The sequence below is a fragment of the Centruroides sculpturatus genome, unplaced genomic scaffold (assembly GCF_000671375.1).
Source record: "Centruroides sculpturatus isolate CEXI.00-Female unplaced genomic scaffold, Cexi_2.0 scaffold465, whole genome shotgun sequence".
NCBI lineage: Eukaryota > Metazoa > Arthropoda > Arachnida > Scorpiones > Buthidae > Centruroides > Centruroides sculpturatus.
Window position 1 is genome coordinate 423,767 of NW_019384663.1, and position 21,174 is coordinate 444,940.

Genomic DNA, 21,174 nt, shown 5'->3' on the forward strand with positions numbered 1-21,174 from the left:
TTCTGTTTTCTAAAAAACCCCGGTGTATAATTGGTAACGTTGGAAAGAGTTTAAAAATACAGCCATTTAAAAACACTTCAAATACATATTCACATTAATACGGTGCAATTTTTACAATTGTTCATAAAAACCTTTATAATTACAACTTTTAAAAAATGCATATGTTCAATGGAGAACATACGCATTTTTTAAAAGTTGTAATTATAAAAGTTTTTATGAACAATTGTAAAAATTGCACCGTATTAATGTGAATATGTATTTGAAGTGTTTTTAAATGCCTGTATTTTTAAACTCTTTCCAACGTTACCAATTATACACCGGAATTTTTTAGAAAACAGAATCTGAGTTTCTACTGAAGAGGGACTTAAAATACAAATAAGTCCTAAATGCATTTGACAAACCAATAAAAGAAGTTCCTAACCAGAAAGCTGTAAATGATAGTCTACCGAACTGAAAATCGGATTAAAGAGACACATTCACAACGAAATAGCAGCTACCATAAATGATTTTTTGGAAAAAATATGAACACAATTAAAATCAGAAATGATGCATTATGAAACAATTTTTTTTTTTTCACATTATGCAATCTTTCTTTCCTATTTTGAAATATTTTTATTGCCTTTTATTATGAATAAACAATAAAAGAAATAAGAGCATAGGATCAGAAACAAAAGTATCATTAAAGTCCTTTAGGATTAACAGACTGGTACATTTCATTTGATCTTGGATACTAAATACTGTTCAGTTGGCATTTGGATCTAATTCATAAGGGCCCTAAATCCCTATAAAAGCAGGCAAACAAGTAACTGTTAAATAATTTTTATTACATAAATTTTATACATAAACACTATAGGACATTGCTCATTATCGTCTTTTTTTAAAGTGGTTTGATTCAGCAAGAGTCCAAGCTTCAAACAGAAGCTAAATAGAAAACAAACTGAATTACACAAATAAAAAAAAAATCAATAAGCATATAACAATATGGTACCAGGTTAAAAACAACAGTGGACAGAATTGAAGAAATGCTAGAAATGTATTAGTTACTTTGTGCTTACTTTGTACTTAACTATAATGGCTAGTTTGCCTTTACAAATTATGCAACTTCCAGTTCCTACACTTTCAATTTGGCAGATAATCAAATTTTAAAACGCTTTAATTTCTCTATTTCTGTTCAGTTTTTCAGTCATCTTGTTAATCTTATTATCAGCAACTTTGAAGAAGGCCACTTAAAATAGCTGAAAACATTTGTTCTCTTATGGATTACGAAACTGCTAGAAAAAGAGTGAAAGGTTTTATGAAACTTATGAACTAATACAAAATGAGAAAAGTGAATATCACCTGAGAAAGAAATATGAAGTTTTCTTATCCTCATTATATAAACGAATGCTAGATAACAACTTACTTAAAATAATAAGAAAATAAGTAAAATAAACTTGTAATCATCAATAGAATCTATAAAATCCATTAAGTTATACAAATATATTACATTGAATTAGAACAAAAAGAAAACAGCTCACTGTGTTAAAATTCTAATATTCATATATAGGAATCATACTGTGTGAGGAAAAGTCAAAACTGCATAACTATACAATTGAGAATATAATTGATTTTGAAATGACTAACAGAAATTCATTCATAGCAACTATTTTGTTAGTAATTAATAAGGAGTTTTATATTTTAAATTATAAAGAATATTTTCAATTGTTTTTACACAAGTTTAAAATTTTTTTCTTACAAAAAAACAGCATGCTACTTGCATGATTGGAAAATATCTTAAAACTGATAAAAACTTAATAGGATTTAGGTTTTTCTTAATTTTACTTTATTTAATTTTTTCTCTCTAGGAAATATTAATAATTGGCAAAATTGGCTTCAAACAAAAAATGGCACAGTTAGTGTCAGTTAGCTGAAAATTGACTTTTATAATTTTACTAATATTCCACTGTTATTAGCTATCAGGAAATATTTATATTCCATTTAATTCATAAAGTAGACCAAAATATTCACAGAATATCATAGAATTAAGTCTAATGCAAAGTTTTAGGATTTTTACATAGTTTCTTCTACAAACTTGTATTTTCTCATTTATTTTCAATGGACAGTTATTTTCACCAATTAGTACTACAAAATCGTGGAATAATAACACAAGAGAATGGGCCACCTTTGGAATATCCAGCTATAAATATCTTATTAAAAGTAAAGCCTATGATTACCAAGTAGTGCTTAATTATAGGAGTCTTAGACTTTTTACCACTTGAAAAATAATTATAAGTAGGTGAAATTTTAATTGATAAGGACACAAATGTTTTGTGACAATTTAAAATAAATTTTGAGTCATCACAAACCCTATCTGCAAGTAACCATTCTGTTTGCTATCATTAGACATACAGGTCCAAAGTTATTTATCTAGCTCAGTGTTTCTTAACAGGGGGCTGTGGCCCCCTGGGGGTCCATAAGAAGTTTGTTGGGCCCACCAAATTATGCAAAATTTCCTTCAGAATATAATAAAAAGAAAATTCATGTATAACCAAATATCATATTGAAAAGTGAAATAAAAAAGTTTTCATATTTAGTGTTTTTTATTTATTTCTTCCTATATATAATTTTGTTAGTACAGAAGAAATAAATGCAAATATGCTACTTGCATTGCAGTATTTACTTCATTACTTCCAAAGTAATTCTAAGAAACTATTAATACTTGGAATTTTAAAAATAATTAGAATAAATAGTAGGCTTAGTAATAGGTTTTGAAAATTAAATGTTTTTGCAAAAGATATGCAAAATTTTTATGACATGTTGTGGGTGTTTTAGTTTTAGTTTAGTTTTAGCATTGACTTTGGATTGAATAATAGTGCATTTCTTTCTTATATTGTGTCTTTAGTTTTAATTATTTATAATTAGCCCATAAAATTGAGCAAAAAACAGAAAGAAACATTAAAAAATTTTTTAATGTAAGTAATTGCAGATCAGGACCTTCAAAAAAGAAAATACAGTGAAGAAAATACTAGTGAAAGTTCCAATGATGATACAGTGAAAAATGCAATAGGATACAAGCAATTTATTGATTATATAAAAATGGATATATCTGAAGAATTTCTCTTTTGCATACATTTAGAAACAGATACAACAGGTGAAAATATATTTAACAAAATTGATTCATTTCTGAATACTAATGGCTTACTCTGGAAAAACTGTGTTGGAATTTGCACAGATGGTGATGCCTCTCTGACTGACTGTTATAAGGGTGTTACATCAAGAATAAAACGTATTCTGCATGCAAATATAATAACTACTCATTGTTTCATTCATAGGGAACAATGAGCTTCCAAGGAAATGAGTACGGAACTGAACAAAGTTATGATGATTTCAGTAAAAATTATAAATTTCATAAAAGGAAATGCAATAAATTCAAGATTATTTTCAATTTTTTGTGAAGAAGTTGGCACAGATAATACTTCTCTCCTATTTCACACAGAAGTGAGATGGCTCTCACAAGGAAAAATCTTTACTCGTTTATTTGAATTGAGACTGGAAGTTGAACTTTTTTTTAAAAGATAAAAAATCCAGCCTATCAAGCTATTTTGATGACAATAATTGGGTTGCTAAACTGTCATATCTGGAGTATATTTTTACAATTCTAAATCAATTGAATCTATCTATGCAAGGACCTCAATCTAATATTTTTAATATGTATAACAAAATTGAGGCTAATGAAAATGAAATTACAAAGATGGATTCAAATAAAGCAATAATAAAAAAAAATCTATTATAGATAATTTAACAAATATAAATTATTTAAAAAAATGGGGGTCACAAAAAATTATAAAATATTTGGTGGGCCGGAAGTATAAAAAAGTTAAAAACCACTGATCTAGCTGGATGAACATGCATGGCTGGTTATCCATTCTCTTCTTAAATTTTCATCACGTGGAAATGAATGTAACTGGAACAGTTGAATACATAAACAATCTTGATGCATCATGTTTTTGTGTGTATCACATACAGCTTTAAACCACTTGTAAAGAACTCTTTAGCTATTATGGTAGCCAACCAATGAATAATATCTACCTGAACTGGTTTTAAAAGACATGTCGCCAACAAAAAACTAAAAATTGCAGGCCTACACTAACAACTAGCAGTATCTTAATTAATGGCTGCAAAGACGTACACCCTCAAGTGGCAGAATTCAAAAACATGTTCTGGTAACTTGTGGATACAAAAGAAGCTTAAATACTTAAATACAAAAAGAAGCTTAAATACTAAAATCTGATACAGATCATCAGAGTAGACATTATTGCAAACAAAAAATTGTCAACATTTTAGATATTTATTCTTAATAGCTATTCGTCAAATGATACAATAGTGAGTTAGTGATTGTACAACCCCAAGCAAAAATTATGGAATTGTTTCATTGTAAAGATGTTTTTGCAGTTTTTTAAAGCATGTAGCAAATACACAAAACAAGCAATTAATCCAAAATACTTTTTTAATAATAGTCAAACCTTTTGATAATTTTAAATATGATTAATTTATGTTATTTCAATTATTTAAAACATAATTTTTTAAATTTTACATATAGGAAAAAATTCTGGAATAATGTAAATCCAAAGAAAAAATTATGAAAATCAGTCAACTTAAATAATTTAATTAATACTTTGTTGTTCACTTTCAGCTTTTATGACACAGTCTTAATTATTTCAGGCACTAACAAAAAAAAAATATATTTGTAAATTGATAGCTTTCCATAATAGCAGTCAAGAGATCTAATTTGCAGCATAAAGCTTTGTCCTGCACCAATTTCTTTAATTTCTACCACACTTTCTATAAGGTTGAGATCTGTTTACTCATTAAATTTATAGTGTTGATATATTGTTGATAAAGAAAATTTTTAACAGTTCAAGTTCTGTGACAAGATGCATTTTCATCTTGGAAAATGCCACCACCACTACCAGCAAACATATTTTCAATAGATGGAATAAGAAAGTTCTCCAAAATGTCAACATATATCTAGGCATGTAATAATGACCAGCTCACCTAGTCCTTTATCTGATATGATACAACTCCAAATAATAACTGAGGTAGGAAATTTTATCATTTTCTTTAGGCAGTCATCCTTACAAGCTTCATTAGAACAGTGTCAGATGAAAATTTTAGTATCTTCATCACAACCATGCAAATTTGTGACTCATCTCTGAATATCACTTTCATCCAGTCATCTACAGTCCAGGGTTACTTTCTTTGACCCAGTGTAACTTTGTTTTCTTAAGCTGTGGTCACACCATGCAATCTCCAGCACAGGCAACCGCAACTACAACAAGCATGAGTTGCGTGCATCTTCTCATGGTCACATTATTCACTGGTGTTGCAACTTGGAAACATGTGACCCTATAATAAACCAATAAAATTACAGTTGCTTGTTTTTGACTACTTTCGTGAGTTTACTGACATTTTATATTCTACTTCTGAGTATTTATGGAATTTTAGCCACTTTTCTTATTAACATGACAAGCAGTTTGTTTTCTGCAATGAATAAAAGAAAAAAAGGCAATCATTTTGTTAGCGCTGGTGAGAATACATGAAGAGATAAAACCTTCGATAAAACAAAAAATTAAAATCCCACAAGCATTCGTGAGCCTGAATAAGTTCGATCAATCTCAATTCTGTAAAAATATCAATCCTCTTACTTTCCGTCGTGATGAACTATTTTCAATGTTGCCATCATATGACATGGCACAAAGGCGTCTGCTGATTGGATGCGCATTTGTAATTGGTGCAAGTAGAACAAACTTTTTGTTCCTAGTTGTGGTTGCAGTTACACCGGTTTTTGAGGCAGTTTATTAGTTAACAAGAATAGCCATCACAATTGCAGTTGCCTGTATGGCTGGAAATTGTAAGGTATGACCACAGCTTTATGTTTCAATCTCAATGATGGTTTTTGTTTTGCTTTAGTATATAAAAACCCTATTTCTTTCAAATGATTTCTCACTGTTCTCTCACAGCTAACAACACCTGCTTCTTTTCATTTCCTATTCATCTCTTTTGTTGGACATTTTCTATTTTCAAGACATATTGCTTTTAGTTTCCTATCCTGACACTTTTGTCTTCTGTTGTTGACACGCGTTTCCTTTTATATTATTCTCAGTTTGTTTATATTTGCATCAAAGTTTAGATACAGCTGAATGAACAACACACATCTTTTGCAACGATCCTTGTTGAATTGCCTTTCTTAAAGAATTTTAGAATATTTCTATTTGTTTTTATTGCTAATTCCCTTCTAGATACCATGATTTTGTTACATTAACAGAAGATTAAAGTATTTAAGTAGCTAGATACAAGTATTCACTTTATATTCAAACTTAATATTCGCATATTGAACAATATAGCATGCAATGTTTTAAAATATGTTAAATATAAGGTAATTCCATATATTTTTTCTCTACATGATGTTAAAAAAGTTTATGTATTTAATTTGTATAATGTTATGCTAATTGTTTAAAAATTATTCTTAATATAGGCAAAATGTCTGACTATTATTAGAAAATTATTTTGTGCCAATTGCTTGTTTTATTTTTTTGCTACATGTTTAAAACACTGTAAAAACACACTCATGATGAAATGATTTCATAATTTTTTACAGGGGTTGTAAGATCCCTATAATAAGAATTTAACCAGCAAAGATCCATTTTCATTGCATGAAAAAAAAAGATATAAATTTTACTGGTTGACAAGTGGACCTGAAATATCTATGACAGAGATAAGTTCATAAGATTTTTATCACAGATCTTGATTTGATTCAAGTACACTACGGTATTGTAGTAATCCCTTGTTATATTGCGCTTTTTGGGAAACAAACCAAATGAGTGAACCTAATCACCTGTTTTGCCTATTTACAATCTTTATGCTGATTTACATTTTTGTGGGTTGTATTTCACAGAATACACTTCCTGCCTAAATCAGATGCGATACAGTAAAGCACCCTCGAGGTAGAAATTTCAAAAATGTAGTTACAAACACGTGTACTTAAAACCATGTCAATTATACCTATGTAAGAAATAATTTTATTTCCTGTCATTTTTGAAGATGATTTTTTTGTAGAAAATCCATTAGAGCAGAGAAAAATTAAAATAAACAGGCCATTTTCATAATGTTACTCAAAACATTCAAAAATATACAGCTTTTGGTAAATATATTCCACAAATGCATATAATATACATAAATCTAGCTAACAAATCCTAGTACAAGTTGCCCAAAAGAAAATTAATCATCTATATTACATCTCCTTTGAACATTTTTTAATTAAAATAAAAATATTAATGTAAAAAATTTTAATGTTTATTGCAAAAGAAGAAAGTACATGCAAGATTTGCTGTCATCAACATAGAACATAAGGGAACTGATAAAAGAATCAACATAAACATATTAACTCAAAGGTAATATATTATTTTTTCAGCTTAATGACCAATGGAAAATGATTAATACCTTTTGCTCATGCAGAGCTGGACTTCTTGATAGATGGAAGCATGTAGCATGTCTTACGTTTTTTATTAGTAAAGAAGAATTTAAAAAAACCAAGAACAAGTTTATCGCAAACTTGGAATAAATCAGCAACTTTAAAAAAGGAAGAATACAAACAAGCAATAAGGCTTAGTCAGAATTTTTGGAACAAGAAAAAGATATAGGAAAACAAACCAGCACATCTCCAGCTGATCCAAACATAATATACTAATAGAAAACTCTACAGATATTATCTGCTCAATGAAGAGTGCATTGCCCAGAAATGCCATGGCATTATCAGAGACAGTAACAGACATTATTATTTATTAGAAATAAAATATCCATCAAAACTTAGAAATGCTTTTATAATTAATGAAGACAGACAAATAAAAGTAAAGCCTACATACATCTATGCCTTTCTTCTAACTGGGTCTTTTTTCATTTGGGGAAAAAAAATACCACTATGGTATTACTGTAAAAGAAGTATTACATCCTACCATGCTACAATATTTCGTTTCTTTATTCCAGAGGAAAAATTCACCTAATTTGTCATATTAGCTCAGTCATAACTCTGTTGTTTGTAACTACAAAGTTCACTATTTTACCATAAGAGGTCTCTATCAGTAGCACAAAACATGTAGAGAGTATATATGTTTTGCACTACTAATAAAATAAGATATTTCTTTGCCAGTAGAAAGTCAATGACAACCAATTTTTAAAAATTATAAACTAAAGTACTATTATATTTGGAAAAAAGATACAATATATCCAAATGAGCGTTATAACAGTTGACAACTATACCACGAACTGACAGCCAGATTGTCGTACAACATAAAGTTATAATATCAATTAAATTAAAATATCCACAACCGTGAGGCAGATAATAGTGAGGGCTTATCAGACCAAATGATGGGCACAAACGCTCAGAGATTAAAGTGAAAAAAATTTAAATTTTTTTCACTTTAATCTCTGATGTGGATATTTTAATTTAATTGATATTATTATATCAAGGGCTAGAAGCAACTTTTGTAATAACATAAAGTTAATTTTATTATAAATTTTATAGTATCATAATTCATGTCTTGTTACAATTTTGGACAGTAAACCTGATCCATTAGAATGTTAATCAGCCAAATGCTAAATGATTGTTCTGGAAATACATATTTTGGAACCTAATTAATGAAAACTTTATTCTACATTAAATATTCATTCAAAAGCAAAAGCTGATATATAAATTCAACAAATATAAGCTGTTTATTACTATTCAAACCATTAATGAACTTAATTTGTAAAAATGAATAGATTGAGCTATGAAGTGTTTATCACCATCATCATCAATCNACCACAATAGAGTAAAACATCATAAATCATTAAGAATAAACGAACAATTTAGAATTCAGAATCCAATAATTCATTGTTGAAGAAAAAATTATTATAACAAACCAAGCAATTGGCAAAATAATTTGACTATTCTGAATGTTATTTCCAATTTAGAAGTGAAATTTTTTATTCAAAATGACAAAAAATTCAAATAACTAAAATAATATTCTTAATTTAAAGAATAAATATCATCAGTATAGTTGTATTCTTAGTTTTTAAATAACTACATTTATCAGTTAAGAAATGTCAGAATATACTTCTTTTCCTTCAATAATAAAAAATATTAAAAAGAAAAACTACCATATTTGCATTTAAATTCAAAAACTGAAAAAAAACTTTCATTACAATAACCATATTAAAAATCTCAAGTGCAAACATCTCTAAGAATAAATGAACATAGAAGAGATATATAAATACATCTTAGAAATTTTGTGATAATGTTTTATTAATTTTAGATTGACATATTTAGTTTATTTTCTTAATTTATAGATTAGAAAAGTAAATAATATATATAAATATTATATTTGTGTTAAACATATCTATATCAGCATATTTCAAATTGATATTTATTCCCATCAAGAAAATAAGCAGCTTTGATACATTTTACAACTACCAGCCAAAAGTACCATACAAAATATATACAGAACAGTAAAATCTATATAAACCACACTCACATGGTACAGAATACTTTTTCTGGTTTGGCAGATTACTGTTCTGAACAGGATTTTTTAACAAAAAAAAAATTGCTGCATTCTGAAGAATTCTTCCTGTTTAGGAATGTTTTGGTTTTATTAAGGTTCTGGTTTGAAAAGATTTTACTGTATATAAAGTGTACTTGTTAATTCAAACTAATTATTGTATAGGGTTATTCAGATTAGTTAAAAATTTAATTAGTGAGATTAAATATGAAAAGAAAAGAATGCTCAGGTAATCTGCAGACAAATACATGTATTTAAAAAATTTTTATACTATATTTGGAATATGTAAAAATATGTAGTAATATTAGTATTAAAAATTAGCCATGTTTTTAAAACACAATTTATGATTTCTTTTTGTTTTTGACTGGAACATATAACAGAAAAACAAACAAAATTGGTTTGGATTAGAGAGCATGTACAGTACTATATTTTGCTTCCTAAAAGCAATGATAATTTTTTCTTTATGTATAGAGAGAACATTAGATCTACTTTTTTGCATCAGTCATTGACAAAGTTTTCCATATAAATGAATAAATTCATTATTTAAGTATCCAGTACTTTTAATTATTGCTAATTCACAATTAAAATCAGACTAAGATTAACAGACTTTCTACAAAATTTTTAAGGAGAGATTGCTAATTAATATATGATGATTAAATATCTAAACACTTAGAAGTTTACAATCTAGACATTAACAAAATATCAAATTTATTTTGAATATGAATTATGTTGCAGACATATTCACTATTAAGATTCTTAGAATTGATTTAGATGCATATTTCTATAAACATTCCAATGAAAAAACAGTGTCACATTAGAGGAAAATGTTTAATTCAAAATATTTTTACAATAATTTTGATTAAGAATAAAAATGAATATATAATAATAATTTGAATAAGAAGATAAGAATTATATAATGAGAAGATTTTATGAATTAATGATTATAAAATAGTTATATTCTGCAAATTCTAGTATCTTATGTTATCAAAATTTAATTTTACAATCTTTGTTTATATTTAATTGGCAATGTTAGTCACAAAATTATACCCAGAAATACTATATATCTAATCCAGTAATAATACAGTATATATATATTTTGTAAAATTTATAATAATTGATCAAATGATTGTAAAGCAATCCATACTTGAATTAGACTGACAATTGGGATATACAGTATGTATGTATTAGTTTTCTTCCTCCTGTAATTAAAAATATTTAAAACTGCATTAAGTTGATTTGTAACTTTTAAAATTGCATTAAGATGTTCTCTTCCAAATTGAATTATTAAAATAGTAACATTACAATTCACAGGTTATCTGTGTTTAAAAGATAAACCACATTCCAGTTTTTTTTAAATTATGTGATAGGATGAGTTACACATCATTTTAAATTGCAACTATGAAATGCCTATAAAGCAATGGCTCTTCCCATAGGTCAGGATATACAGTGGACAGATTATGCATTTTTTTTTTTTTTTTTTTTTGTGTTTTAGCAATTTTCTGCAAGTTTAAGTAATAATGGGTTTACATACAAAAAGATGGTAATTATAGTGAATATACTCAAATTATAAAATACATTTTCTTTTGTTTATCAAAAATAGAAATTTACAATGCAAATTTTTCATTGAGTAATCTATAGTTTATCAAGAATTAATGATTGATTATTGAATATTAATATTTTATTGACATATGACGAAAACAAAATTAAAAAATTATTTTATGATTATAATTATAAATATTATGAAAAATAGTATAAGTAATAAACGGCATAATATACTGACAAATACTTCTATTATATAATATTTATTATGAATGGAATTCGTGATTCTTATTTTTTCCTCTATTTTCCAGAAATATGAAAACAAAATTTAAAAAATAAATCTTAAATTTCCAATAAAATTAAATAAATTCACATAAAATGTAATTTGAAAAGAGCATTATAAGTGAATATTAATAAAAATAAAAATAAATAAAAAAACTTGAATCTGTATAACTGCATAAACATAAAGTAAAATTTTATTAAAAATTTCCTTTTCAGTAAAGATAAGTAAATTTAAATGAATGTGGACTGAATAATTTTCAGGATATATCAAATGCAGATATAAACTAGATAAAAACAATGTTTGCAAATATTAAAATACCTGCTAAATTTATTCCAGAGAAGTCAAGACAGAACAAAACAAAAATCAATCACCAAAAATAGCTTCAACATCAAAAGAATCCTGGACTGTCAGGATTCCTGCTATCCCCCCTTAACCAAATGTATTCAGTTATCTTTTTTTGTAAAGATCATAAATGGAACCATTCTAAAAGATTCATTTTTTGGTACTAATTAAAATTATTTGATTAAATTTAAATAAGATTATTATAGTTAAATATTGTTCATTTTAAATTGCTAAAATATTTTTTTATGAAATGCTATCACAGTCTACCACAATAGAGTAAAACATCATAAATCATTAAGAATAAACGAACAATTTAGAATTCAGAATCCAATAATTCATTGTTGAAGAAAAAATTATTATAACAAACCAAGCAATTGGCAAAATAATTTGACTATTCTGAATGTTATTTCCAATTTAGAAGTGAAATTTTTTATTCAAAATGACAAAAAATTCAAATAACTAAAATAATATTCTTAATTTAAAGAATAAATATCATCAGTATAGTTGTATTCTTAGTTTTTAAATAACTACATTTATCAGTTAAGAAATGTCAGAATATACTTCTTTTCCTTCAATAATAAAAAATATTAAAAAGAAAAACTACCATATTTGCATTTAAATTCAAAAACTGAAAAAAAACTTTCATTACAATAACCATATTAAAAATCTCAAGTGCAAACATCTCTAAGAATAAATGAACATAGAAGAGATATATAAATACATCTATTATGCTACATTAAATTGTTAAGAACTTAATATCATCTTGAAAACATATTTATTGAATTGCATAATTAATCTAAATTTAGAATCAGAATTGTTTCAGCAAATATTCAAATTAAAATTCTTAGAAAGCTTTGCATTTAGTTATAGAGCTAACATTTTGTACTGCCATTGATTGCATGCAAATTAATAAATATATATTGATGATTTTATCACATACTGTATTTCCTGTAATAAAATCGCCCATGTAAATATTCTTCTTGTAATAATTACCCATTTAACTTGTATTGTGAGATAAACTGTAATAGTCGGCCTAAACACTGGTATATTATTGCTGTATAATAATATCAAATAATCAACTATTGATATAAATATTTTGCAATATTGAAGTTGGAAAAATTAATACTAGCTAATATCATTATTAATGTTCAACATTACAGATATTGAAATTTATGAAGTTAATTAAAGCAAATCAGCAAAGCAAGTAATTTAAGTACTTCATTCAGATTATTTTTTGTATATTTGTCATGATATTCTAATTTAATTGGTTTATGTCTTATTTGGAATCATGTTTTTTTTTTTCCTTTATGTCAATATGTTTATTTTTTTACTCCAATAATCACCCATGAAAAAAATGGGTATTATTGTATTTAGTATTTTTACAGTATACTAAAAAAAGCACAGTCAAAAAGAATATAGTTGTAAAGTACAATATGTCAGTCATTTGCATATAACTGACATATAGTACTAACAGCTTTCAAATGATTTAATAAAAAACTTAGTTAACATGGTTTCCTAGATCATTTATTTATTATCATAGCTCCTGAATACAATATATCATTGATATATAGTTTCAAAACTTTATTACATCTTATTCATTTCAAAATAATTATAAACAGCTAATTGTCCATATAATAAGCTATATTAGTTAGTAATTAAAATAGTCTTCAGATTGTTGTTACTATGAGTGAAAGTTATAAACTAAAAATAAACTCATAAAGCTGGAAAAAATATCAAATATTAACCTTTATTCAGAAGACTATTATTTATTGAAAGAAAAATTTTTTGGAGCTTTAGATTCCATCACTAGTTGAAATTATAAGAATTTCTTTATAAAATCAAAAATAGAATTTTTAAATCTTCTTTCTTTAAGAATTCTATTTTTGAACTGGCAAAGAAATTCTAATAATAATTTAAGCACAAGATTTANTTTATCTGTAAATCAGTATTATAATAGACTTTTTAACGAAATTTTATTTCAATTTTTTTAATGAAAATACAGAAATTAGCTTTTATCCATACTTTTAACACTTAAAAGCTTAATAAGAGAATTTTTCTCTAAAGACAATTAAATTTTCTCTAGAGAACAATATCAATTTTTAATATAAGATATTTACAGATTTCACACATATTACACAAGTAAATTCCAGACAGAGATCAGAAGCTTACCAACAACAGTAAGATACAGTTTAAAGGCAGTTTTTTGAATGTTAATCAGTTTCATTTCATCTAAAACAACTTTTCTGGAGGTGTTTGTGTATCCTCATCTTCCAGTTTTATCTTTAAAAAGACAATTTGTCAGGTAATTTAGTGTTTTGGTCAAAGAAACTAATAAGCTGTCAATAATGCCATTTTCCAACAGTTAAACAAAATTTTCTTCAAGAAACAATATAAATAGGAAGAGATGACATAAAATAACATTCAAATAACCAGTATTTGGTTAGCTACATGAAAAACACGCATTAATAAACCTAATGTAAATATCAATTAGAATTAATTATTATCTGTGCAATTGCCATTTTGATGGTTTATAAAATTAGAATATAAACTGAATTTTGATTTAAGTGATTCTATATTAACAAATATTTATGCAAAAATAGTTGATTTATATGCTGTTGCAAGCAGGAATAATGCTAACAAATTAAACTGCTTTATATACATAATGAAACCAACAGATGACAAAAGATCAAATATTAAATAAAAACTCAAAACAAAATTTACTGATAAGTAGATTGATCATTTCAAATGATATTTTATGAAATATATAGTGTATTTGGTATGAAAATAATTTAAATGATTTAATGAAATAATTATATGTATGTAAAATGACAAAATCATTGTAGATAATTTCATAATATTCTTATTTGCAATAAGAATATTTTTCTAATTGTATTTACCATTTAATAATAAATAGAGAAAGTAGCACTTTTCAATATAGCTCCATGAGACTTAATAACATAAGAAAATTCAATTTAATATTTTAAATAACAAATTTTCAGAAAAAAGTATAAGACCTAATTTATATTTTTTAACATATATGTTGAGAAATGTATAAAAAAACAATGGAATACTGATGAAGATAAACAATTGAAATATATTTTGTTTAAATTAAAATTATATACAAATGGCAATAAAGTTTTATAAATATACTTTTTAAAAGCTTTTTAATCATCTATGTTATAAAACATCTGTAGTATATCATATTAACACATATATATATGTTAATGACAAATATTTCAAAATGACGTAACATTTTGGTCTAGTTAAAGCTACTCTTTTTTAGAATTTATTTCAGATGTAACGAATATAAATATTTTGTCTTTAAACAATACAAACGTGCAGCTTGACGAATACGATTCAATATCAGCAACAAATTTTGCCGACACCAAAATTCATTACATTTGTCTAAAAAAAACTTTAGGATTTTTTAATGAATGCATTTATTTTACAAATCATTGGTTTCTCTTTCTATAAAATTTCCATAAAATATTTTATCATTTTGTCACAAAATATTTTATGTTATTGCATATATGTTCCTATATGGAAAAGAAATCATTCGACATAAATGATTTTCTTCCATATGGAACAAAATTACTTTTGTAAATTTTGTTAAATAATTAAAATATTTTCTAATATTATGTACTTCCCTTAATATAAATAATAAAAGGTAGTTGTTATATTTATAAGTTAACAGAAATATAATAAATTGAAGAAGCAATAACCGTATACTTCTATGTTAAATTTAGAAAAAATTATCACTTAATCATTTGATAATAGAATAACAATTACTTTTTGTAATATATTTTTTTCACTTATATACAAATAAAATGTAACTTAAAATGTATAATTTTAAAAGTATATAAGTAATTTTTAAAGGATTAGCAATAACATTTATAAAGCATTGAAAATATACAAATGTACAGTATAGTACAACCAAATTGTTCATTTTCTGAGTGAAGACATTTGGTATTCATCTATTTTAATATCTGTACAAAACCATATTGGGAAATAAATGCTTTATTAATTATAGTTGATAATTAAATGTATATAAATGTTATGTTATTACTTTACATCAGTTATTTTAGAAGATTAACCAGATGCTTTTAAAGCAGTTTATCATCAGCTGAATGAATTAATTCAGTCTAATGAATTCTAATTAATGCATTTTGTATAGTGTAACTTACAAGACTTGATCAAAGATGTTGTGTAGATACAAAGGAAAATAAACTTACACGTAATAATCAATCTATGAATAAGGATTAATTTAGCAATGGTGTTATATATTAGTACCTGGCTTGGTTTCGTTCGTCCAATTCGTGTTGTCTTTCACGGAAGATGGTCTATCACCTCCACCAAATGGATTCAACTCTTGTTGTTCACACATTGCAAAATGCTGTGGACGACGTAAATCGGGTCTCTCTTTAACTCCACGTCCTCTTGTTTGACTTATTTCGTTTGCTTTCGAATCCATGATGTGGATTTGGTTTAATAAATCGTAGAAATTTGCAAATATACCAAGTAAATATCCAAAATACTTGAATGTTAATAGCCTTGTACCGAAACAGAAACCGATCGGAAGTTGTTCGACTGCGGGATTAATAAATTTTTATTCCTTAAAATGAGAAGTAAAATAATTTCGGACGTATCGAATGCCGATTAGCCAGAACCAAACATTTTATGACGTTTACGTTTACACTTACGGATGATATCTTTATTTATTAACAAATGCAGAATTTTTAACCAATGGGAAGAAAGCGTCGTGTCAACGAACTGGGAATGGTATTTTCTTTTTTTTTTTTCCGTTATTATTTAGAAAACTTTGCGTGCAACATTAGTTTAAGGAACAAATATTACAATATTGTTATATATAAAATACATCTGATAATAATTTACGAGAAATGCTATGGTTAACAACAATATGGCTGCTACTGTATTAATTATCCATAACTCTTAATTAATTCGCGTTATCGCTTATAATTTTATCACTTATCGAAATCTTATATAAAACAATTTATTATTTAAAAGATGAACGATATGACTTCATATAAACTTCAAAACTTGGAAATTATATTGTGTTCCTCTAAGAAAATTCAATTCGTTGTAATTTGATGAAATTATAATTCATTGTGATTCCATTAAATTAAATGAATTGAATTTTCAATGAATATTCAGTAAAAACTTTATTAATTAAAGTTATAATTTAATATTAATAATGTCTTCGTACAAATTAAGAAGTAAGACCCGGATTCGCGAAAGTGTCGTTGGTTAAACGTCATATTATCGCCACGTCGTTAATTAATAACGACAAATTTTACGACATATCGTATCTGTAATTCACGAAGCTCGCCGTAACCAGATTTACTATTTACGACAAAATGTGATCTGATGTTGAAAGTATACTGTTTCGTCCAATAGTAATACAGTACAGTATAATCCAGAAAAAACGGCCAGATGCCCGAGCGGTCAAGATGGCAACCCACCGTTCTGGGGGACCAGGAATCGAATCCGGACGGGTTAAAAATTCCCAGGAATTTTTCGGGGTGGTCTGTCCGGATATATCGGCCCCCATCCCTCACCACTCGGCCGCCCCATTGTGGGCCTGGCCGAACTCATAATGGGCTTACTATAAGAGACCCTCTTAGTGCCCACAGGGCGGAAAGAGTTTTAAAAAAGAAATTGTAATTCGGGAACTTTCAAATGGCGTAAGATGTCTCCGATATTACCTTCGGTGATAAAAGAGAAAAAGAAGGCGTCACTTTACTTCTTCCGAAATACAGATGCTGATAGACGGAATAAAAAAAAAAAAGAAAGAAAAAATAATAATAGAAGAGAGGCTAGATCCAATTATTATTTTCACGGAAAATATAATTATTAGAGATTAGTCCTAATTTGCAAAGAAGCGAATAATAATAGTAATGTACAGTACGGTACGTAGAAGCATAGATGAAGTTCGACGTAAATGGAGAAAGATTACAAAAGTGTTTCAAAAAGAAAAAGCTAGTAAAATTTCTATAATTGATTATAACAATTCTGTTTTTAATATAATTAAGTTAATAGCATGCTATACATGACATGTATGTCTTCCCGAACGAGGTTTCAGTTCCTCAATTAAACTAAAATCGTTTCCCTCGATATTCGATAGTATCAAATTAATTCAGTAAACGAAATGTCTTCCATCGACAGACGAAAATAAACCATAAATTTTCGATGAACTATGTAATTCGTCGTTTGAGAAAGCTAAATACTCATCGGCCAGCATGAATTGTCTTGACTTACATTCAGGGGTTCCCATACATTGGAGTACGTGCCCCCCTTTTCGTCTCGGTTTCCCTTTTTCTAATCACCAAGAGGTCTTCAAACAACAGAAAATTTGTGATTTCTAGCCTATTCTGTAAATAAAAAAGAAACTAATGAACGATATTTGTCCATTGGCCCGTGCAACTTCGTCGTATGTTGACCAAAACCCCATTCCTTGTTTTCAAGGCCAAGTTAGCCCCGAGTGCAACCAGCGTCATCTTGTGGTGGCGAACTGATCGAACATTGAATCGTAGAATTCGAAGCTCCTTGCATAATGTACGATGCCCCCTTTTCTGATAACCTACTCGTATGTTGTAATATAACGACGCCTATTTACCAGGGATGGAGAGTCAGAGTCTAAGTCGGAATTGAGGAGTCGTGTATTTTTCTGTCGACTCCCCACCCCGGTTATTTATGACGTTTTCAGTTACGGCAAGTTTTGTCAATACCAAATTTTGTCGGATCGTAACTTATGACGAACGTTTGTCGTAAGTTGCGATACTTACGACTCTTTCGTGAATCCGGGCCTAAATTTTTTAACATCAACTTCAGACATTTTTAACAGTATATAATATATGCATTTTCAGCATATTTAACTAGATATATATAGTACAGTCGACCCCCCTATAACGCGGTAGATACGTTCCATTTTATAAGAATTTCACGTTGTAGGAATCCTTAAATACATGAGCCAATCACAGCCTGGCACGTGTGCAGTTTACGGACTACGGCTGTTTGAAAGGTTTTCTTCCATAAAATTAATTGATTCTAGACTAATTTGACTCAACGTTTCCAAAACACGTATAATTTTTTGGAAATAATCCGTATAAACCTAGCTATAAACAAAAAATTGTAGGATTACTTACCGAGTGTGCACCGTTCGACGACGCCATTGCTTAAGCATGTTTTCGTCGCGGAGCAGCGCACCAAACGGCGGGCGCGTTTTCTGATAAGTTATTTTTCTTCGAAAAATTCGTTGAACTTTGGAGACATCATTGATAGAAATAATTTTTAGGGTTGTTGAATAAGAAATGTTTTTTTACAAGAAATGTATAAAATTACAGTACTGTATTAGACTTACAGTACCTAATTTATATACTGTACAGACGATAGTGAACTCAACTTACCTGCGTAAACTCTCTGTAGCGTGTAAGTAGTTCGGCTGCTCGTCCACTATTGGTCCAGATTCGACCAATCCTGTCGCGACACGAGTCGGCGATGACGTTTTACCGCATTTTATGAGTCTTTTTTAGCGTCTTTATACGAATACGGTCGCAATTTTTCGCCGCGATATACGAATCCGCATTATATGAACCCGCGTTATAGGGGGTCGGCTGTATAGATATTTAACACTTTCCATCTTATGCAATATTACTAAAGTAAATTAAAGCGTGCCATTTTTATATGCCCATCGATCAGGCTCATAGTGTTGGCAGCCAGATGGTGAGGGACTGGGTCCAATTATTCGAGGGTCTGTGAAAGACGATTCCTGATGTTCTCGTCGTCTGACTGGATGCGATCCCGAGTCCTCCAGATGTGTAGGCTGATGTTTGTACCGCCTCAGGCATTTGGCCTTTGCCGTATACAGTATACAGTAGAGCGTCGATTATCCGAAACGTCAATTATCCGAAGGAATTCCAGACGGCAAATTTAAATTTTCGCCCGTGCTGTGGCGCTGCAATCTTTGGCTATGTCTTGGGTTACTCAAATATTTTACCTTTTTAATACTAAATTAACTTCTGAAGTATAATTTTTTATTGTTTTTATATTTTTCAATATATTTATTTTGTTTGTACAAAATAAAAATAATAATTTTTAACGATGCAATAGTCTTCGTTAGGCTTGACATCGACGAAAATTCAACGCGAAGCGACACGCAACGGAAAAAAATTTCAACATGGGATAGGTTAATATATTTTTTCGTGCATAATCGGTTATCCGAAATATCGGGTTTTCCCCGAACAACCCGTCCCCAATTGATTCGGATAATCGACGCTCTACTGTATTTACAAACGTATAGAGGAGATGGGCATTCGGCTTTTGAGCATTCTCTCCTCTGTCAGGCAGAACTTTCAAACTGAGCATTAATTTGCCCTCTTTTCTCGAGTTTATCTAAAACTAATTATACAATACCTTAAAAACCGAAAACTTTATGAAACTAATTTTAAAAAATTTTAAATCTTTTCGCCCTGTGGGCACTAAGAGGGCCTCTTAAAGCAGGAACTGAGCCGAACCCATTTTGGGTTCGGCCAGGCCCACAATGGGGCGCCTGGGTGTGAGGGACGGGACCCGACAAATACGAGCGGACCACCCCCGAAAAATTTCTGGGAATTATTTGACCCGTCGGGATTCGAGCCCGGGTCCCCCAGAGCGGTGGGCTGCACCTTGACCGCTCGGCCATCCGGCCTTCGAAAATTACAATTGAATATAAGATTTTCAAGAGATTACACTATAAGAAACATACTATAGATCAGGGATGGCCAACACGTAGACCGCGGTCGACCGGTCGACCGCAAAGGTTTTGAAAGTAGCCCGCGAAGCTAAAGTTGAACAATTTGCTTTCACTTAATGTTTAAAAATCTTAATTCGATAATTTATTCTTACAATAAAAGACTGTCTGTGCAACGCACCCATACTGTTTGTACTTATCCCGATGAACAATGCAAATGAATGTTATGCGCATATAAAAATCCTAAAATTGTTTGCCCATATTTATAGTCGCCCGCAGACTATATTTTACCAAAAAAGTAGCCCTTAAGGAATAAAAGTTTGGCCACACCTGCTATAGATGAATCGGTAGGAGTCCACGTCAGAAAACCCGCTTTGACATCCATCCGTAAGAGAAACGAATTAGAGATCTCTAAAGATGGTCAATTATGTTAGATAGTTACTAGCTGATATCTTCCATTATAGTTACTGGAAAAATGAATTTCATTAGTGAGATTTTTTTACTCTCCCGTCTTGCAGGCAGTAAGAGGGCCTTTTTATCTCCCTCATTATGGGTTCGGCCAGGCCCATTTCCTGGGGTTTTTCTACCAGACTGGATTCGACACTGGGTCTTCAGAGAGAGAGGCGGACAACAATTCGGCCTTTAACAGATGCTATTGCTTCTGACCATCTTGATAGATTTTTTCAAATTTG